This window comes from Monodon monoceros, unplaced genomic scaffold (assembly GCF_005190385.1).
Source record: "Monodon monoceros isolate NGI ecotype Baffin Bay Population unplaced genomic scaffold, NGI_Narwhal_1 Super_Scaffold_5, whole genome shotgun sequence".
In the NCBI taxonomy this organism is placed as follows: Eukaryota; Metazoa; Chordata; class Mammalia; order Artiodactyla; family Monodontidae; genus Monodon; species Monodon monoceros.
This window is the reverse complement of record NW_021703782.1, coordinates 73,085,543-73,109,131: the sequence shown is the minus strand read 5'-3', so window position 1 is coordinate 73,109,131 and position 23,589 is coordinate 73,085,543. Positions and strand designations below refer to the sequence as shown.

At 40.0% G+C, this 23,589-nt stretch overlaps 1 pseudogene; it reads left to right on the top strand.

The window, feature by feature from the left end:
- Nucleotides 1-136: 136 nt before the first annotated feature.
- Nucleotides 137-1,260, top strand: LOC114884578 (annotated as a pseudogene).
- The last annotated feature ends 22,329 nt before the right edge of the window (nt 1,261-23,589 follow it).

Sequence of the window (23,589 nt, the reverse complement as noted above, 5' to 3'; positions counted from 1 at the left end):
TGGGCCCGTGAGCCATGGCCGCTGAGCCTGCGCGTCCGGAGCCTGTGCTCCGCAACGGGAGAGGCCACAACAGTGAGAGGCCCACGTACTGCAAAAAAAAAAAAAAAAAAAAATTATAGCAAAAAAAGAACCTGAACTTTAGTAAGACAGCTGGAACAATCCGCAGCGGCGGTGGCAGCGTTGGGAGAAGAGATTTAATTTACTTGATTTTCTGTGGTTTTTGGTTGTTCGCTAGTCTCACGGTGATGGAGGCTGCACATTTTTTCGAAGGGACGGAGAAGCTGCTGGAGGTTTGGTTCTCCCGGCAGCAACCTGACGCAACCCAAGGATTTGGGGATCTTCGCACCATCCCAAGATACAAGTGGGACATACTTCTGAAGGATGTGCAATGTTCAGTCATAAGTGTGACAAAAACTGACAAGCAGGAAGCTTATGTACTCAGTGAGAGTAGCATGTTTGCCTCCAAGAGACGTTTCATTTTGAAGACATGTGGTACCACCCTCTTGCTGAAAGCGCCGGTTCCTCTGTTGAAACTTGCTAGGGATTACAATGGGTTTGACTCAATTCAAAGCTTCTTTTATTTTCGTAAGAATTTCATGAAGCCTGTTCACCAAGGGTACCCACACGGGAATTTCCAGGAAGAAATAGAGTTTCTTAATGCAATTTTCCCAAATGGAGCTGCATACTGTATGGGACATATGAATTCTGATTGTTGGTACTTGTATACTTTGGATTTCCCAGAGAGTCGAGGAATCAGTCAGCCATATCAAACCCTGGAAATTCTGATGAGTGAGCTTGACCCAGCAGTTATGGACCAGTTCTACATGAAAGATGGTGTTACTGCAAAGGATGTCACTCACGAGAGTAGAATTTGTGATCTGATACCAGGTTCTGTCATTGATGCCACACTGTTCGATCCTTGTGGGTATTCAATGAATGGAATGAAATCAGATGGAATTTACCGCACTATCCACATCTATCCACATCACTCCAGAACCAGAATTTTCTTATGTTAGCTTTGAAACAAACTTAAGTCAGACCTCCTAAGATGACCTGATCAGGAAAGTTGTGGAAGTCTTCAAGCCAGGAAAATTTGTGACCACCTTGTTTGCAAATCAGAGTTCTAAATGTCGCACAGTGCTTTCTTCGCCCCAGAAGACTGAAGGTTTTAAAGGTCTTGACTGCCAGAGTGCTCTACTCAGTGATAACAATTTTGTTTTTACCAGTTTTGCTAAGAAGCATCAACAACAGCAGAGTTGATTAAGAAAAATGATGAAAAAAAGCAAAAAGAGAACACACACAGAAGAAGGTGGTGGCTACTTTTTAGATATTGATACCAAGGGCCATGCTTTCCATAACCACCCCCTTGTAGGTGCAGAAAGCCCTAGATGTAATGATAGTGTAATCATTTTGAATTGTATGCATTATTATATCAAGGAGTTAGGTATCTTGCATGAATGCTCTCTTCTGTGTTTAGGTATCCTATGTCACTCTTGCTGTGAAATTGAAGTGCATGTAGAAAAAACCTTTCACTATATGAAACTTTACAACACTTGCGAAAACAATTCAATCTGGTTTATGCACAGTGTAATATTTCTCCAGGTATCATCCAAAATTCCCCACAGACAAGGCTTTCGTCCTCATTAGGTGTTGGCCTCAGCCTAGCCATCTGGGACTGTTCTATTCAATTGCTACCAGGATTTTGCATCCAGTTACCTCCACTTACTAGAACATATTCTCTACTAATGTTATTGAAACCAATTTCTACTTCATACAGATGTTTTTGCAGCACCAATCAAAGTTCTTCCACGAGTCGAGTCCTCTACGAAAATGACCGCAGTTATCCATTTCATGTATTACTATCTCACTGCTTCCTATACTTGTATGACTTTAACTGATTCGTTCCTCACCACGGTGTCTCCCTCCCAACCACACCCCCTCCATAAAGCAATACACTGTTACACTGTGGGTTTACACTAACCTTATACCCTAGAGGGGGGATGGGGGATGGACCCTGGGCTTAATTTTCTTTTAAGGTCAAGGGAGTTTGGCATTTTTCGTTACCGTGAGCTCTTTTGGAATAAGCTGGTGTTGATTAGCAAAGAAGGTGTAGATTGATACTAGGGAATACTGGCAGAACTGTATGGAAACTGTATGCCATTCTGTGCCCCCCATTAAAGGAGATTAGCTTCTCATGAGTACCATGCCTTTATTAACTTGCTAAGTAGTAGTATAGAAGAATTATCACTAAATTTGTTAGCAAGGAGATTTAAGATAAAGGTTGTATTGGATTCAACAAGTCAAGTTAGCTCAGATGATTCACCTTAACTTTTACTTCTGTAGCCATTTCCACTAATTTCTATTAATAAAATGCCATAAACTTTGGTTCAAAGCAGAACTGATGTCTTTGCCATCTTGTGACTTAAAAAGTTCTGTGACTTTGTGATGCATGTGATAGTGTTCTGACAGTTCCTCTTACTGGTATTTCTTTCTCCATGGAGTAACATCAAGTGATGAATGAGAACTGTTTAGGTTATTCAGACATACTACACAGTGAAGCAGAATGCTACCCGTAAAACATAACACACAAAATTCCAAAATGGTCAATGGGAAATGCCTAGAAATACAGGCTTAAAAGAGTTTTTAGCCTTTTAGCTGTATTTGCTAATACGGACAATTCAGCCGCTGATAAATGAGCAAAGTTGACACAGTTTTGTATTTCTTCTTGTCCTCAAACAAGTTTTGATTCTTTCTGGATTGATGCAGTGATGTTTTTGTTCCTTCTGTATTTATAAATGAAACACTTCTTTTTTAGTGTTTCTAAACATAAATTCTACTTGGTTTGAAATCAAGTGGTTGGAACACTTTTGACTTTTAAACATGTTGTTGATTCAAAGCTTCACTGAAGAAATTTCAATCAATGGATCAGTCTGATTCTGTAATTAGCGCACAGTACCTTATGTTTTGGTGCTATTATGAGGACCAATGCTCAAAGTGGATTTTGCTCTTGAACAGTGTCCCAGTAGATTTGATCAACATTTATTGGCTTGAGGTCTGATTTCCACCCCCCCCAATAGATTTAAGACTTCTATTTAATGTTGAAAAACTGCACAAATTTGTATGGAACAAAGCCTAGAAAAATGAAAAATATAGATTGAATAGTAATCTAAATTAATCCTAGTGTGTATGATAGAGGAGGGAAAATTTTGGTGCCATAATTTCTCTCGTCATGGTGTTTGACTTAAATCAATTGAAATGTATTTCTGTACCACAATTTAAGCTTCAATAAAGGTTTGCTTAATTCATTGTCTAGTGACATTCAGAAAGTTTTCTGTTGATGTATTTTTTAAATAGTATACATGACCAAATACTAGACCTCTAAAGTTTTTATAATTAATTGAGTAAATCAATATTTAATGATCATTTTTTTAAGATTTATAGGAGTTGTCATAAAGATAAGATCTTTAAGCTCCTGGGAGAACAGATTTAAACATTTTTTTTGTCAGTGGCTTCATACCTGAAGCTCAAAGGAAATCATCTGGGCTATATACAAGGATATCAAAGAGTAGAAAGGGTGTAAGTAGTAAGGATAAGAATGCTAGAGTTTGGAGCTAGAAGAGTGAAAAGTCTGAAGGTGGAATAGTCCAACATTTATTATGAAAGATCCTCTTGATGGTGGGGTGGGGGCAGAGTTTAACTCATGGTTATTTCTATTAACTAGAACAGAGTTATAAGCTTTTCATCATTGTGCCATTCAGGTACATATCTCATCATCTGGCAAAATTTCAGTTCTTCATCTACAATAAGCTAAGAACTGGAATCTTATAAAAATGTGTATTTGGATCTTTCTCAGAATAAGCTTATCAGAAAATTGTCCAAAATCTGAGTTAAAAAGGGTTGATCGTAGAAGAGCAGGTTGTTACATATGTGTGCAATACCTACAGCACCAGATTCTCTTACATGAACTGGTAACTGAGTTTGGCAGGCACTTGGTGTTAATCAGATTCAGGGACATAATCTGAAAAATATGGTAAATGTGGTATCACACTATGAAAGATAAAAGGCTTTTATTGTCCTAGCCAGGTAACTCATCATTTCCTGGCTACCCACCTTCAAACTTTACATTCCCATCTACCCTTCTCTTTTTGTCATAATGGAAGAAGTATTGGTCCTTTGGATTCCATCCACCCATCCCTACCTTCAGAGATTTTGTAACTGAGTTCACTGCAAGCATGTCCACTGTTGATCACCATCAGTTTGTTTTACTTTTCTAGTTTTTTCCCACTTGCATTTGCTCCTTAGGGTCCACTTTGTTAGTCCTTTACAAGATCCTTTACAAGAACTGGTAAGTGTCAATTCTTACCCCTAAACTGAACCCTCTTCAGACTACTTCTTGCAATCCAGAATTTTCCTGAGTTGCTCAAACCAGAAACCTAGGATGAAATTGAGGCGGGGTCATAGAGGTCTGTTATGTGACTAAGATTGGAAGAAAACCACTGGCAGTGTCAAGAGATGTCCAATATGCTGCTGGATATGTGAGCTAGGAGCCCATAAAAATAGATCAAGATTTGTAATTAAACATCTTAATTGGATGTATATTTAAAAAAATAGTACCTTGAACCTTTACACCCTAGCTTCAACAGTCCTCAATTCTGCTTTGGTACATTCATCTGTCCACTGTACACACCTCTTATTAGCTAAGATTTATAAAACTGAAATACACAAATCTTAACTACAATTTTGAAAATGGATACTTTTAGCCCACAGCCATATCAGAACAAAGGAAGGTTCCCTTATACTCTTACCTAAGCAACAAAGCATTACCGCTACTTTAGTTGGTAGTTTAACTACTGTCCATACTTTTTCACCACAGACTAGCATTTCCTTCCTCTGCAGCTCTGAAACTAAATTGAATCACTTAATGCTTTCATTAGTATAAAGTTTTGAGAGGTTGAACCATGAATTTCTTTTTATTGCTGAGTAGTATTCCATTGTATGAATGTACCACAATTTGTTTGGCTATTCTCCTGTTAATGAACATTTTGTTTCCAATTTTGGGAAAATATGAATAAAGCTGCTATGAACATTTGGAAAAAAAATCAACAAACATGGGTTTAACACATCTGTCTAGAGCAGGAGCCCTTTTCTTGGGGTCCAGTAGGGAAATGGGCTGCGGAAGTAGAACCCTCAAAACTGATCACACATCCTATATGCATTTTTCAAAGTCTTCTTCAGATTTCGTTAATAAGCACTGTTCTAAAGACTTATAAATGGCAAAGCTCATCCCAGACTTGGCTCAATAAAGCATTTTCTATAAAATAAAATATCACAAATTATGATGTATTCCACTTCAACCTAGTGGGATTTTCGCCAATCTGGAGGATTTCTGGTGGCACCAATGATACTGCTTTTTAAATTCTCTTACTATTCTCAGGCCAAGTACACCTCTGCCCATAAGCATTCTAAAGTCGATTATTCAGCTTGTGTATGACAGGCTGGAGCCCTGCCAGAGATGGATAGCAAAATCAACTACCCGATGGTAAAGCGCTTTACAAGCAGCCATTGCCTCCAGCCATTTAGTGACTTCGCAGCCCTTGGAGGACAAATGTCTGCCTGTGACCTCTGACAATGCTTTCTTTACCTGTTCGTCCATTTTCCGCTCACCCTGCTCTCCACTTTGCCCCCAGAGTTCCTGCACACTCAGACCTACAAGTATTCCCAAGTATATAAGATTTAATGATTTTAAGTATTGGCAGGAGTCTGGATCATCTAACCCAAAGGTTTCCACACAGAAGAAAGGGATCAGCAGAATATCAAATGGGTCAGATTTTACTTCCCGCCCTTGCTGCTGCCTCCTTTCACATACATGCCAGAGAAGTATCAGTGTTCTATGTAACAGTTAATTTGAGGAAAAATCATTTCCATTAGAAGAGCACACTCATTTTGCAGAGGAAGACAAAGCATTAAGCCATTATATTACTCATGACTCTTGGTACCAATAATAGAAATGCAAGTCAGGCTGCCTTAAGGTTGAAGAAAGAGTGGAGAGACTTACTGGCTTATTAATAAAATGACAGGGTCCCAGGGATCATTAGCTTCAGGCAAGCCTGGATGAGGGCTCACAAAGGATCCTTAGTACTAGTTCTCTATCTTGTGGTTTGGCTCCCTTCATGGGAGCATCCTTCTTAGCCTGGCCTTTCACTATGACTGCCAGAGCTATAGCAAGCCCGGGGCACTCGCCTCCCATACCTCAGAAGCTTCAACAAACGGAGAGCTTAATTGCTCAATACTTCCAAATTAAGTCCTGAAATCGAATATCATTGTCCAGGTCTCTGTCCTATGTCCCATACTTGAGCCCATCATTGCAAGCAGAGGGCGTGAAACATAATGATTGGCCAGATTCGAGTAACATGCCCACATCTAGAGCAAGGGCATTAGAACAGCCTCACACAAACTGTGGGGACCGAGAACAAAGGGCAAGTATTCTCTTGGAGAAAACCCAGGGTTCTGTTAGCAGAAAAAAAGGATCTGATGCTGGGCAGTCTGATATAAACAAACATACAAAATCTAGACCTCATTACAAATGGGAAGATTAAGTGATATACCCAAGGTCAAATATAACTCAGGAGTGACAGAAACAGGACAAAAACCTGTATTTCCTTTTTTTTCAGATTGGAATATATTTGACCTACATTTCTTTACATCCAATCTAGGTGGATACATTCTTTTGCTAGGGCTGCCATAACAAAATACCACCAACTGGGTGGCTTAAACAACAATTGTGAGAAATTTATTTTCTCACAATTCTAGAGGCTAGAAGTCTGAGATCAAGGTGTCAGCAGGGTTGGTTTCTTCTGAGGCCTCTCTCCTTGATTTGCAGATGGCCGTCTTCTCCCTGTCTTCACGTGGTCTCCCCTCTGTGGGTGTCTGTGTCCTAATCTCCCCCTCTTATAAGGACACAAGTCATATTGGATTAGGGACCACCCTAATGATCTCATTTTAATTTAATTACTTATTGAAAGACCCCATCTCCAAATATAGTCACATTCTGAGGTACTGGGGGGTTAGGACTTCAACATATGAATTTGGAGGCAGGGAACACGACTCAGTCCATAGCAATGGGCTTCATTACACCAAGCAAGTTGTACGTACTTTATATAAATAAGTGAAGGTAAACACACAAATGGTGACCCCATACAGATATGGGTGTGAATGCACCTCTGTCCTGGCAATATAGACACAGGGGCACACATTTGCCATTTGGGTATCTTAGTGAGTGTATATCCACCGAGACGACCTAAACAAGTCAACAGCCTTTGTCCATCACAAATTTCATCAAGAAAAGATTACATAAACTGTACTTGCAGCAATTCTAACATTTTTTCCAAGTAAATTACTTTAAAAAATAGCAAGTTCTCCTGAAATTTTTATCAAGTAAGACAAATCTTTTACACCATTTATACAAATGTCAGTCTCAACATTATCTTTTTCACACTCCTTATGCATAAGGCAATAAGGAATGGAAAGTACAGAGATTAATTTAGGTAACAATTACCATAATTCACAATTGCATTAGCACCTATTAAGGTTCATTGTTCTGTGGAAATTTTAATGATACATTCCTGAGTGAATAAAAGCAGAAGATGATTGGAAGTAAAATTGTTTCCATGTATGCTGACAGGACTGCTGAGTGTAATTATACATTTCAGAGGCGACCTGTTTGGAGTTTACTCCATAATTTTATGTAAATGTTAAATAACTTCATGTGTTCTTCCTCCCGGGTTAAATGCTAATTTGTGTTATTCCAACAAGGGGAGTGCTGCAGGGTTATTAACGGACTTGCTCTGTCAATGAAGCTGGCTTCTGACAAATAGCTCCATGTACTTCAAAACGATAGAGGTGTCTTTGGTTTTTCTTCATTTTACATCTTATTGGTGGGCTGCCAAACTTTTAGTTCTGAAAACAGCTATTCATTGTTAAAATTTGTAGCAAAGACGCAAGAAGTGAGAAATTATTCTCCTAAATATAATCAAGTTCATTCATGGTGCTGGTTTGCATCAACTTCTTAGTCCCAAAAGAATACAGGGAAATAGGTATAATAGTTTTAATATGTAGATACACATGGCTCTCTATGTGCAGATTTCTCCCAATTCCTAGAAACTAAAGCAGAACCAGTACATAGTAGGTGCCCTTAATTATGTGCTGACAGTTGGAAAAGTCCCAATCTTCACAAACCCTCATGAAACAAACAAGAATAAAGTCTGCTAAAGCACAGTGGGCCTGTGGTGCTTCTGCAGAAATGCTCGCCCTTACTGCCCACGTATATATGGCCCCAAACCAACAGAAAACCAGAAAAACAGATGGAAAAGGGAGAGGATATAAAAAGCAGCACATCCATTTAAGAGAGTTGAAAAACAATAATGTGTTCTCCTCCAACTTCATTAGCAGATCCCAATATAAGACAATCAAAATACTCTGCTTTAATATTACAAGATACTTTGGAGAGGAGGTTGGAAAGCAGTCAAATAATTTGTTTGGCCTCTGAGAGTCACAGAGGGGAATTGCAGGATGTGAGCTTTTGAAGGGGCCCATGAAGTCATCTGGTGAGGAAACACACCTAGTATGTTTCACAAAGACAGACCAGGTAGGCTGAGTACCAGGTGGAACGAGTACCTGCACTGCCTAACTCCCAGGCTCGTGTCCTCACTTCCATACACAGGCCAACCCTAGGATGATCAGGCTTGAAAATTCTCCTAACCCTTTCTCCAGGGGTCGGTGTTTTGGAACAAAAAGAACAGTGGTTGTAGGTTCAGACCAGTTAGGGTGAGTCTCAGCTCACTTGTCCAAACTATACCAGCCCTTTATCAAGGACATGTGAATGATCAATAGGCTTTCTTATTATGAAACAGCCAGTAAGGATCTGGGTGGCCTGGAATGGACTGAAAAAGCAGGGACAGAAAGACACTAAAAAAAAAAAAAAAATCCTATCTTTATCTGCTTAGGCTCCCCTGGGACTGGTTCATCTTTTGGTCACATCACAGAGGGAAGAGGGAATGGGAATTGGTAGGATAATTAAAAGGCTTAATATTTATTTGAATTCTTAAAAACAATCATTAACAAAGCATCTTAGGAACTGCTCTGATGCTCTGATAGCTATCCAGCATTAGGTGTACACAAATCTATATTGTTCAACAGAGGATAATCCGTACTATGATTTTCTTTATTTAATTCTACAAAACTCTGGAGACTCGTATACTACGCTTCACAATTACTTAGTCATATCAATGATTTCTCTTCTTCATACGTCAATATCTAAGTGTCAGAGCGTCCATCTCCCTATCAGTGTAAAAGTTTGCTGAATCCAGTCCCATTTGAGAAACATTCCTCAAATAGAATGTCATCATGAGTACTACCATCAAAATCGCCACCAATAAACATTAACTGATTTTCCTCCACTAAACAAAAGCTTTATTTCTAAAGGAGATTTTAATCTATTTGCTGGAGACCAAAAACTACAATTAAAAGTCTATAGTTGTCTAAACTCCAAAGGTTGTTGCCTGAATGGCATTTAAGTTCCCAAATTGCATTTGACTTTCCTTTGTGAGATCTTATTTCTCCAATATCTCTCCGTCTCTCTTCTTCCCTCTATTCCTAACGTGCTTATGCCTGCTGTTCTACCAACGCAAAAACATGTTTCATAGAGAGTTTCCTCTATCTCAAGTTTTGCCAACTTTATCCCAGTTTCACAAACACATATACAGAGATGTCACATGTAGTGATAACATGGCCTAGAGTAAGATAAAACATAAGCCAATAGTGGATAAATTTTAAAACAAGGCACTATTTTGGTGATTCAGATAGCAGATGTCAACTCAGAATACATAGTGACACATATCAGGAGGCAACTGCTGTTGAGAATTTAGGAACTACAAATAACTATTGAATCATTTCCCAAACAACTCACCATGCTAAGGAAGAAGTCAAAAATAGAAGTACGTTAAGTACTTCAGTTTGTCTCCAAAGTAAGGGGCACTGATTATACTTATTTTTATTCTTAAACACTCTTTTACTAATACGAGCTAATGTCTGTGTTTATTGCCACCAGACCTAAAAGCGTTCCTTCCTGTCAGTATCTGTCTCTTTACCAGTTTTATTTTCCAACAAAGTACTTAAATTCTTGAAAATTTAATAAAAAATTATTTTTAATCTATCTGTCCTTCCCATTAGAACCAAGCTGAAAGAGAGAGAGCAGGGACTATCTCTGTCTTGGTTATGGCTGTATCTCCAGGACTAGAGGAGTCTCTGACATGCAGTAGATGCTTGAAAAATATTTTTGAAAGAACTGAAGTGTGCATACTACATAGTGGCAAAAGAATTACTTAGTGGCTAAGTGGCTCTAAGAGTTTGCTTGATTAACTAACTGAAACCTGGTAGGCCACACTAAACCAAGATGAAATGCCAGGGCTCGGTTTGTATGTTGTAGAAGACAGTCTCCAAGACCCAGGGAAATTGGAATGCTAGAGTAGATCTGTCATCTAAGAACTGCTCACCCAACCCCTTCCTATACCCAAATAAGTTCTACCAAGACCCTTCACCAGAGCAGTGAGAAACACAACTGTCAAGGGAAGACCCTCGAGGGTACTTGCTTCACCATACTTGCCTTTGAAGCCTGGAGATTCTCTACCTATTCAGTCCAGGAACATCACTACTAATGTGCTGCTTGGGCCTCACCTATAGAGGCTCTGATTCCCAAGCTCCTGGAGCATCTAATTTCAGTGTTTTGACACCCAAAAGTCTTCACCATCTGTCTCATTATCTCCAGCATTTACTTCTCTTTCAGTTTCTAGTCATGTAGGACATCCTACTGTAAAATGATTAAAGTCCCTATTGAAACAACCCAGTCTGTTCCATCCAGAGCCCTCTGGAAAAAAAAACCAACCTTCAATAGAATTGATGTGGGCCTCCAGTGCCACAATTCTTTAATTTCTACTGACAACGCTCTCTTTTTAGCAAAATGCTTAGGCAGTCTAGGAAGAAAGAATACAAAGTATATTCAGGATCACAGCCTGACTCTGTACCCAAAATCACTGCTCCTGTTTGAAGGTCTCATTTCTGAGTCAGCCCCTGTATACCCAATTCCTTCTGCACATTCAGAGAATTTCTGCCACTGCTATTCTCTGAAATTGACTTCCATCGTGACCTTTCCAGTTCACTAGTTTGTCTAAATCCCAGTAATGGTCGTGTCCAAGCTCTTTTCCTTGAATATCCTGAACCCCAATAAAATTGGTGAGTGTGGCTTTTTAACTGTCAATTAATGGTACTATTTGTCCAGTCACAAGGAGGAACTTTAGTGGGGTGATGGCTATCCATAAATAGGTAAATTTAAGCCTCTGGTCCAGCCCAGCTAAAACCCCCTCATGTGCATAATTTTACCCAGGGTCAAAAATTCCTTCCTGGGGCCTCCCTGGTGGCGCAGTGGTTAAGAATCCATCTGCCAACGCAGGGGACAAGGGTTCAAACCCTGGTCCGGGAAGATCCCACATGCCGAGGAGCAACTAAGCCTCTGTGCCACAACTACTGAGCCCGTGTGCCACAACTACTGAAGCCTGCGTGCCTAGAGCCCGTGCTCCTAACATGAGAAGCCACCGCAATGAGAAGCCCGTGCACCGCAACAAAGAGTAGCCCCCACTCGCCGCAACTAGAGAAAGCCCATGTGCAGCAACAAAGACCCAACACAGCCAAAAATAAAAATTAATTAACTAAAAAAAAATTCTTTCCTTGTAGTAATTAAATTCATAGGGGCACTAGTGCATTTTTCAGAATGCTGGGATGCTAGCAGTTTTGTGAATAATGTATTTTAAAATACTTTATTATGCTTACTCCTAAGAGTGGCATTGAAACTGGGCAATGCAAGTACCATATTATTTGAATATTTTTAAGCTACATTGATTATTGGGGGATATAGCAACATATGTGTAATGATGAGATGATACAGGTGTTGATTCACTATCCAACAGCATATTTATTTATCTCTCTTAAGATATTTTAAAATATCACAGTAAAATAAACTTTATGTGAAAAATGAAATACTTCAGAATCAGAGTAATTGTGTAAATTAAATTTCTAAAATGTACAGTTAACCCTGAAAGTTCACTTAGCAAATGTTTCTGTATATTTTTATAGTGAACACAAATTTAACATAGTAATGCCCCCCTTTTCTCTTTAATAGTAAAAGTGGATACACAAAAATTCAATTTATTATATTTTTTAAAATTCATAAGCATTATTTAATTCTTTACAAGTTTCTTGCATTTTGCAAAACCAGCATTTCTGTTAAAAAGGCATTATATATAACTTGAGACTTTTACTGTAGCTTCTTACTGGTTAAAAGCTTTTTGGAAGGGAATAGGACCTACAAATTTGGTAACTTTATAAGTAAGAATTAAAAAGGTTTCATTGTGATTATATTTCAGTCTAAACATCTCCATTGTCACCTGTGAAAACACAAAATACTACTCAAATCCTATAAAACCTATGATAAATTTTTTCCCCTATACATTAAATTGACTTAGTAATATTCTCTTAGGTAGATGTTTTCTTCCTTCTCCTTGGTGCACTAAAACTCGACGTTAAATCAAAAAAAAAAAAAAATCTAAATGAATTTTTAAATGTTCTTATGCCCCCATAATTTAATAGGTACGTGGAGCACAGGACAATTGTAGAAGCCAGTTTTTAAGAAAAGTCTTAAATTCATATAATTTTAATCTTTTTAATAAAAAAAATTCATCAAATGTGATTTACATTTTATATCTTTCTAAGACTTCTTATATAAATAAATTCACAAAGCAGAAAATGATCCTTTGACAGACCATGTTCACTGGCTTACAAATAAATTATGACTCTCTTCTAAACAGGGCCAATTAGGGTCACTTGCTATCACTCAGCAAATAGTTAGCCATCCATGTTTCCCAGAAAATGCTTCTGCTGTATTCGTATAAAGCTCGGCTTTTTAATAAAAATTCAAGGACTTTTCCAAATTGAGCTTGGAAATCTTAGTTTAAACTGTCCTTTTGGTCCTGCATCTAATCACATGGAGTTCTGGTACCTGAGCCCACATAAGCACCAATATGGATTTCTACTGCCACAACCATTTGCATTGTATCAGCTTTAAATCTTGTTTAACTGAAGCTCAGACACCGAATGCCATTCCCTTGTTTCTCCATTCCAACATGAACCTTAACTGTTGATACGCTGCACATGGTTTTACATTTGTTTACTTTACAGTCACTCGTTTGATAATATATTAAGCTTGAGAGTAAACAGTCAAGAATTAGGCAAAGCACAAAACAAACTTTCAAAAATATTGCTACTTCCTATATGAAAACACATACGCACGTGCATGCACACACAAACACACACTCAAAGAATGAATTGTTTATTTTGATTACTTTCTATAACATCAAATAATGACTTGTTTATTTTGATTACCTTTTCTTAAACTAACTCTATCAGATAGAGGCATGCTCATGTAGGCCGGTAGTGAAAACTCAAAAGGACCATTCCTTGTTCCCTGCAGAAACTGTCAGTGGGACAGCTCACAACTCCAAGTCAATGTCCCCCAAAGTATGTTCCATGCAATTGCTGTTAATAAGTGTGTTAAGTGGCCAAATGATCTGCAAAACACTAGATTATCCAAGTTAATTTTTTATTACTGCAGGAGTTCTCAGCCTGTAATAGGGTAGTGTGTGTTGTGATTCTGCAGAAGTGCTTTGAAGATGCAATGTGTCCCAGTTTTGTTTTACTTTAACCCAGAGCATCTTGAGAGTCTGAGGAAAACCCACTTTGGGAAAGAATGAGTTGAATAGACTTTCTAGGGTTACTGAGATAACTAGATAAGATAATGCATGTAAGTGCCTGTCACTGTGCCTGGCTCATAAATGGCTTTATGATTAAAATTTTAGATACTATTATGAAAAGTTGCACCGTTTCACATTCACACAAGCAACGTGTAAGGGTTCCAATTGTCCCACATCCTCATCGACAAGTGTAATTTTCCTTTTATTTTATTATTATAGCAATCCCAGTGGGTGTGCAGTGGTATATCACTGTAGCCTTAATTTATATTTCCCTAATATCTAATGATGTTAAGCATCTTTTTTATGTGCTTATTGACCACCCATATATCTTTTTTACAGAAATGTCTTCAAATACTTTGCCCATTTTAAAATTAGGTTTTGTCTTTTTCCTGTTGAGTTGTAAAGGTTCTTTAATGTTTTGACTACTAGTCCTTTATCATATGTGATTTGCAAGTATTTTTTCCCAATCTATGGGTTGTCTTTCTCACTTTCTTGAGAGTGTCCTTTGATGCACAAAAGACTTTAATTTTGTTAAAGTCTAATTGATCTATTTTTTTCCTCTAGTTGCTTGTGCTTCTTAGAATCCTCTGATTTCATAGTTCTTCCTCTCACACTATCCAGTTGCTTCTAAATGAGATCAGTTATGCAAAGTCCCTGCCACAGCATCTGACACATCATAGAATTTCAATAAATTTTAGTTCCTTCTTTCCATACTCAGGAAGCCAAGAAGAGAAAGAACTTGGATGGGACAAATGGCTAGACTCAGATAAACTGAGAGAAACGTCCAAAACCTGAAGTGAGGACTGAGGGAATAGGATAGTAGAATCAACTGAATGGGATACCTGATTAGACATAGCGTAAAGACATTCACAGTTGCCAAGCTTCCTTGACCAGAAGAATGGAATGCTTTGTTTGTTTGTTTGTTTGATTTACAATGTTGTGTTCATTTCTGGTGAACGGCAAAGTGACTCAGTTTTATATATATATATTCTTTTTCATATTCTTTTCCCTTATGGTTTATTACAGGATATTGAATCTAGTTCCCTGTGCTATACAGTAGGACCTTGTTGTCTATCTATTTTATGTATAGTAGTTTATATCTGCTAATCCCAAACTCCTAATTTATCCCTCCCCCACCCCCCTTCCCCTTTGGTAACCATAAGTTTGTTTTCTAAGTCTGTGAGTCTGTTGCAATAGTAAGTTCATTTGTATCATATTTTAGATTCCACATATAAGTGATATCATATGATATTTGTCTTTCTCTTTCTGACTTCACTTAACATAATAATCTCTAGGGCCATCCATGTTGCTGCAAATGGCATTATTTCACTCTTTTGTATGGCTGAGTAGTATTCTATTGTATATATGTGCCACATCTTCTTTATCCATTCACCTGTTGATGGACATTTAGGTTGCTTCCTTGTCTTGGCTATTGTAAATAGTGCTGCTATGAACATAGGGTGCATGTATCTTTTCAAATTAGAGTTTTTGTCTTTTCCGGATATATGCCCAGTAGTGGGATTGCTGAATCACATGGTAACTCTATTTTAAGTTTTTATAGGAACATCCATACTGTTTTCCATAGTGGCTGTACCAATTTACATTCTCAGCAATAGTGTAGGAGAGGTCCCTTTCCTCAGAATGGAATGGTTTTCAAGAGGAGTCAACTTGAGATACAGATTGAGATACCAGGAGAAGCTATGGAGAAGTCAATTAGAAATAGAAAGCCTGTGCTAAGGAATAAAGAGATTTATTTATGAATTTGAATTTGAATATAAATTTCAAAGGTCACAAGTGGAAAGTGATGTGATATCTTAAAATCATGAATAAAATCTCATCATTTCCTTGCTTCAAAATCATCAGGTTCCCACTGCACTTAAAACACAACCAGGGGACTTCCCTGGTGGTGCAGTGGTTAAGAATCTGCCTGCCAATGAAGGGGACACGGGTTTGATCCCTGGTCCGGGAAGATCCCACATGCCGCAGAGCAACTAAGCCAGTGTGCTACAACTACTAAGCCTGCGCTCTAGAGCCCGTGAGCCACAACTACTGAGCCCGTGAGCCACAACCACTGAAGCCCGTGTGCCCTAGAGCCTGCACACAGCAATGAAGAGTAGCCTCTGCTCGCTGCAGCTAGAGAAAGCCCGCACGCAGCAACAAAGATTCAATGCAGCCAAAAAAACCAACCAAACAAACAAACAAAACACAACCAGGTACATAACCTCAGTTCTGCCAATCAGATATGCCTATGGAAATTTTGGAAGTGAGCAAGCATCAGATGGGAAGATCAACCGGCACCCATGCAGGCAGAGTGTGGCAGGTTTTCCTGGGGTAGCTGTGGAGGGCTTCTAGCATCCAGGCTCTAGTACACTGGGTCTTAAGTGGAGGCAGTGGCAGTGGTGGTGCTCTACCAGAGTGATATGGAGGGGTACACTTGGCTGTTTTTTTCCAGCTGTGATGTTTCTGGATGTGTTGCTCCTGGCAGTCTCCCGTAGATTCCATAAGTTACCTAATATCCCTTTCTGGGAATATTCATTATCCCTTGCTGCTTAAATAGCAAGAATGGATTCTGTCATTTGGAACGAATTATCTTGACCAATTTTAAACCTCTTATAACATATATTATGAGGTAATTATATTCTGTTTATGTATCTGTCCCTGCTGTTAGACCTGAGAGCAGTGGTTCTCATCTGGGGGTGATTCTGCTCCATCCTAGCATCGACAGACACAAGAAATCTTGATATAAAGTACTCAAGGGCAGAAGTCACAAGGGTGACTTGTTCATCATTGTATCTCGAGGATAGTGTGTGGCACCAGAAGGCATTTTATACATCTCTGGTGAAAGAATAGAAGAGGACCAAAGGCAATACTTTATTGAAAATCACTGTTTAGGGAGTGGTTGGAAAGAGCATACGCTTCCTCTTCATCTGATTTTTACATCATTCACAAGATTCTCTTCCTGTTCGGTCTATTAAATGTTAAGTGTCCCTGAGGATTCTCTCCTTGTCCCTCTTCTCTTCTCTCTTATTTCCTCTTTTCCTATTCTCTTTGGGGTTTTCTCTTGCTCACAGACTTCCTAAATAATCTTTTTCCATTTGCATAACTCTCCAGTAAATATCCATCAAAAGATCACAAAATTTTATTTTTAGCTCAGACATCTCTCCAAGACTCCAGAATTGCCTATCAACACATGGATGTTCACAGACACCTTGTGATACCAAACCCATGACACACACTACATGTCAGCAGAGGCACCAAACTGTATCTCCTTCCCAATTCATTCTTTCAGCAAATGAATGGCCAAAAACCCTGTTGCCCAGACCAGGCAGCTGGACTTCTCTCTCAACTCCATTTCAATCCTGACCAGGTGTTGTAAATTCTACTTCTTAAATATTTTAAATTACAGTGAATTTATACCCTGCTCTCAAACTTTACCCCAAAACACATTTCCAACCAGGATCTTGTCCACTATCTCTTAGTCAGCCTTCTTGTCTCCAGTTTTGCTTGTCCAGGCCCTTTATATAGTCACCTGTCTGATCTTTCTACAACGTATCTTTCTATAACGTATCTTGTCATATCCTTTGCTACCTTAGAATCTCAAGACTCCTCTATCTGGATAAAATCCAAACTGTCTCGTTCTAAAACAGAATGGTACTTATGATTTTGCCTCCGCCTACTTTCTCATCTGCCTTTGTAACCTTCTTCTCCTTCACTCTAAGTTTCTTCCAATTCCTCTTTGCATATGGCGCTCCCACTCTCTGAAACGCCTTTCCCTGAACATCTGCCCAGCCGCTGGAAAAAGGCAGACAATCCCCCTTAATTTTTATGTGTCAAATTGGCTCAACTCTAGTACCTATTCAAACACTAATCTAGGTGTTTCTGCAAAGATATTTTGTAGATGTGACTAATATCTATAATCAGTTAACTTTAAGTAAAGGAGATTATCCTTTGGACAGGATAATCTGGATGCGACTGATCCAAGCAGTTGGAAGGCCTGAAAAGCAGAACTGAGGTTTCCCTGAGTAAGGAAAAAATTCCCCCGTGGACTGCAACATCAGCTCCTGCCCCAGAGTTTCCAGCCTTCCCTTCCTGATGGACTGCCCTAGAGATTTCAAACTTGCCTCACCAGTCCCCACAATTACATGAGCCCATACCTTGCAACAAATATCATTTTACACACACACACACACACACACACACACACACACACACTCTACTGGTTCTCTTTTTTTGCTGGAACCCTGACTGATACACTGCTCACGCCTCTCTATCTGGCATTCTGCACAAATACCACAAGTATTATGGTAAATACTTGGTGCTCTCCTGTCCTCTCTCTTTCTCTAAGTTTCTCTGCCCCATGGGAAAAGTAGTGGCTAATCCATACAGTCAGAGACAGATATTCTAATGGTTCATATTTTACTAATTTACAGTTACTGTATCTTGTTATTGTAAAAAGACCAGCATCTTCTTTCAAATCTCAAGCCCAGGCATGCCCACGCAGTGGCACCCACAACCCGCCTTTTGCAGCAAGTTTCTAGTCCTTGCCTATGGAACTGTTTGGGTCAGTGGACCAAACATTCACTTGGCCACATATAGTAACTGCCAGGATTATCATGTTCTTTGAATGTTCGTGTCCCCCCAAAATTCATATGTTGAAATCCTAACCCCCAAAGTGATGGTATTAGTTGGTAGGGCCTTTGGAAATGAGTAGGTCATGAGGTTAGAGCCCTCCTGATTGGGATTAGTGCTCTTATAAAAGGGCCCCAGGGAGCTAGCTCATCCCTTCACCGTGTGAGGTTGCAGTGAGAAGACAGCCATTAATGAAAGTGGGCCTTCACCAGACACCAAATCTGCCAGCACCTAGATCTTGGACTTCCAGCCTCCACAACCACGAGAAATAAATATTTGTTGTTTATAAGGCACTCAGTCTGTGGTAATTCATTATAGCAGCCCAAATGGACTAAGACACCATGTCTCCAATGCAGAAACTAAGCCATCAGCTTCCTTCTTCACTTTTCACGTGCTCAGAAGCAGCACCTGCTTCTTTCTTGTTCCGTTAGTTATGGTGACTGAGATGCAGGCCACATCCTTCTCCCTCTATTCCAGTTCCTCCGCCTCTTACAAGTGGATGGCTAAAGCAGGTCTGGGATGTCAGGGCCAAGGAGTCTAGGCTTAGTAATCACAGGCCCCAGCAACTGACAATTATCTGCATCCATGCCCAGAGTCCTCAGGTGGGCAGCCACAGGAGGAATTACCACTGAAAGCAACCCACTGTTGACTTGGAGCCTCAAAATGAATGAGCAGGCATCTGGTGGAGAGCAGAGACAGAGATTTCTCATCTGGCATCAGTAAAGACTTCTCTGGGTCACCTCACTTAAGACACGTAGGAGTTCAGGGTCTCACAGAGCTTTTGACATACCCATGGCCCTGGAAAGAGTAGGGTCCTTAATAGATGTAAGGAGCTTCACCTCAAAAAGGTCTGGGGATACGTGTGGAGACATCAATGCATGAGATTTCTGGAGGGCTGGGCATACAAGACACAAAGGATATTTGCTTGGTTCTTCCCATTTGTCCACAGCTGTGGCCTTAACGTACCAGGAAATGGGTGTTTAACAAGGGATTTCTGTGTTGCCTCTTGAGCAGTTAAATTTATTCACAGCCTCAAGAATTAAGAAAAAAATTGAGAGAAGGAAAAGCTTTGGGGGTGCACTGAGGCACAGGTATGGGGGATTTCGACAGCCACAGAGAGGAATCCACACCTGTGAAGGAATCCACAGCTACCGCAAGTTTGGTGGGACAAGCATGCAGCAAACAGAGGTCTTTACTTCTCAGAATTCTGAGGAAGAAAGTTCCAACGGCAGTGGCTCAGGCAAGAAGCTCTGGCCTTATGTAAGGCTCAGGGAGAAGCATATGGCAGTATGTTGAAGCTCATGATGGAAAATTTTCCCAACTGAGTTTAAGTGAACATGTTGTATACTCCAGACAGCTGGCACCCTGGCAAATCTAAAGACAAAATGATTTTTTTCCTTCGTACTTTCTTTTCTCTGTGTTACTTCCTCCACCAACTCTCAGCTTTGATCCATTGCTGGCTCAAAAAATAAGGGGAACACTGCCTCTATTTGTGACATGCTGTCTCTGGGGATCATCCATGAATGCTATTTGTATGGATCCGTGGCTATCATCAACCATCTTAGGAATCAGATTGACCTTCTGACTCTTTGGGGACATGGGACACCTTAGAGTCCTGGGGCTGGATGGATCCACTCTCAGGAGGATACAGCCCCTGGTGCAGCTTCCCAGGAAGATGGCACAGGCTGCAGCAGCTGCGTGAGGCTCTCTGACTCAGCAGAACGGGAAATGGAGGAGGGAGGCATTTTAGAATTAAGTGTCTTGGTTTACAAGGGAAAGGTGATTTCCATTTGGATTTCACTTTTGAACCCTAATTTCTTCTAAGACTTTAAGAAGTGATCCATTGCTCATATCTGGGGAATCGATACTGTATTATTTGGATCCATTCCATAATCTCTGGTGAGCTATTTTGGCTAATGTGCTTGGGTATAGTTTGAGATAAGAATCAGCCTGAAACCCAGCTTGGCCTTTGAAATAACTTCATGTTCTTTTATGACCCCTCTATATCATAAAAGCTGAACTACACAGCTCACTTGTGCCAGCAAATGATCCTCAGTCTTGCTGGGTGCTGGGAGTGGCACAAGGGGAGCTGGGCTGCCCTGACATGCTGCTGGCCCCTTTCCTCAGGGGACAGCCTTGCCCTTGGATTTCACTTTTGAACTCTAATTTCAACAGACAACAGAACAGAACAGAAAGCTAAGGAGAATTCAGGAATACCTCACCACCTCTCCCTATGTCTGTGCCTCAGGTGCAAAGGAGGGATCTGCTCTGTCTCGTCCTGTGGAAACGTGCTGGCAGAAAGGATGCTGTTGCTTTCTCCACTCACACCTTTATCCACTCACCCTTCAGGGAGAGAGGGGAAGTCGCTAGTCTTAGAGGGAAGAACTTGAGAGACTCAGCTTCACTGCACCGGTGTCTGCACTTACTGGGCTCACACTCCCTCCCCCAGCCTCTGGGCCTAGGCAGGTGGGTGGTGGGAGATAGTAGGAGATTTCCAAGCTTGCCAGGAGGAATGTGGTATCACGGACACTGTCTAGAATTATCAGCACATGATGATAATTAAAAGCAGAAGACTTTTGGTCGATGTTATTAGTGCCTTTAAATTCTCTGTGGACAGTGCATCCCTTATTGGATGGATCACTCCCACCACCTCTTGGTACACCACTGGGGAGGGGTCTCCTAGGCTTCCCTCACTTACAGCAAACCACATCCCAAATCTGTTCACCTCCCTCAATCTCCATCTCTACACTCTAGCTGACACCATCGCCTGTTCTTTTTTCTGGACTTGTGTGAAGGCTTCCTCATGTCCTGTCTACCCCTTGTTTGCCCATTCCATTCCTTTCTCATCAAAGCAATCAGAGCAAGATTTTTAAATGTTACCCACACATACCTTCCTATCACACTTAGAATGGAACCCAGCCTCTTAACCTTGGCCCTCAAAGCCCTGTCATCCTGGCTCTGGCCGCTGCCTACATCGCAGACTCCACGTCTTCCCTTTTGCTTCCTCGTCACTAAGCTTCAGCCACAGTGGTTGTCTTAGTGTGCTCGAGCTGCAATAACAAAATACCAGACTGCTGGCTTAACCAACAGGTATTTATTTTCTCATAGTTCTGGAGGCTAGAAGCCCAAACCAAACAGGCTTGGTTTCCCTTGAGACCCCTCTCCTTGGCTTGCAGCGGGCTGCCTTCTCCCTGTGTGCTCACATGGCCTTCCTTCTGGGCATGCACATGCCTGGTGTCTTTTCCTGTTCTTATAAGGATACGAGTCATATTGGATTAGAGCCCTGCCCTTATGACCTCATTAACCTGAAGTACCTCTTTAAAGGCCCTTTCTTCAAATACAGTCACATTGGGGGTTAGGGCTTCAACATACGAATTTTGGAAGGACACAATTCACCCTGTAACACTGATCCTCCTGCCTGCCCCAGGACCTTTGCCCATGCTGTGCTCTCTGCTTAGAGGGCCCTTTCTAGGTCTTTGCATAGCCACCTCTTTCCTGTCATTCATCATTCAGCTTAAACATCACCTCTTCGGAGAGACTCTCTGGCATACTACCTAAATAGCCCTCCAGGCACTTGCCACCACTGTTTTGTTTTGTTACCTGTTTTGTTTCCACCACAGTACTTGTCATCTCCTGTTATACATTATATATCTGACTGTACATTTGCTTGTTGCCACCTTCCTCCATTAGCATACAAAATCTGTGAGAGCACAAGCCTTGTCTGTCACTCGGCTGCTAGTCATCACTATGTCCCCCACTGTGTCCCCACTGGCACATAATAGATGCCTAATAAACATTAATTAAAGGAATGAAAAAAATGCCTTCAGACTTAAACTAGTTAACCGATCCATAATGAGGTAAGTCAGGCAGCTTTCAAAACTGAAAAATAAACTATAATTAGTTTAGCCTAAAGATCTTTCTCTAATCATGTGAGCGGAGTGTAGGTCCAGGCCAAGTGGCAGGGGATTCGGGAGTAAAAATATTGGCAAAGCTATTGCTGAAGCATCTTCCAAAAAAAAGTGATGATCACTTACACCACCACCAATAGCACGTGCCTGTCCTGGGTTCCCCATCCTCACCAATGAAATGTGGGATCAGACTTACAAGTATTTATGAACTTTATAGGTAAAATAGTATCTTGTTTTAATTTTCATTTCTTTAATTATGAGTGACTTTGTGTATCTTTCCACTTGCTTATTAACCAATTGTATTTCTTTTCCTATCATATACCTTTACCATTACTTAGTTTTACATATTTTTTCATCTTCTACTTATTGATTCTTAAGAACACTTTAAACCTAAAATAAAATACTTTAACAAGCTAAAAAAGTATGCATGTATTCTTTGACCCAGGAATTACACTTCTAAAAATTTAGCCCACAGATAGACTTGCCTCAGTGCACAAAAATACATGCACAAGGATACTAACTGCAGCAACTGTTGTAATAGTCCAAATGAAGCCATTTAAGGGTTAATAAGGATAGGTTATATAAATTATGCCATAAGTATACACAGAGCATTAAACAACTGAACAAAAGATTACAGTAAAACTTCAGGTCCAAAGCACATTAAATCGAAAACAAAATTGCAAAGTAACAGATATAGGTTGATTCCATTTGTGTTTTTCAAAATGATATTTTCTAAATATAGAAAATATCTGTAAAGAAACTAACAGTGGTTGGTGGTAATAGTAATAAAAAGAGAATTGAGTGAGAAAATGATTGACCTTCCTCTTTTTTTTTTTTCACATCTCTATTGGAGTATAAATGCTTTACAATGTTGTGTTAGTTTCTGCTGTACAACAAAGTGAATCAGCTATATGTATACATATATCCCCATATCTCCTCCCTCTTGAGCCTCCCTCCCACTCTCCCTATCCCATCCCTCTGGGTCGTCACAAAGCAGCTTCCCACTAGCCATTCATTTTACATTTGGTAGTGTATATACGTCAATGCTACTCTCTCACTTTATCCCAGCTTCCCCTCTCCCAGTCTGCCCTGTGCCCTCAAGTTCATTCTCTATGTCTGCGTTTTTATTCCTGCCCTGTCATTAGGTTCATCAGTACCACTTTTTAAAATTCCATATATATACGTTAGCATACGGT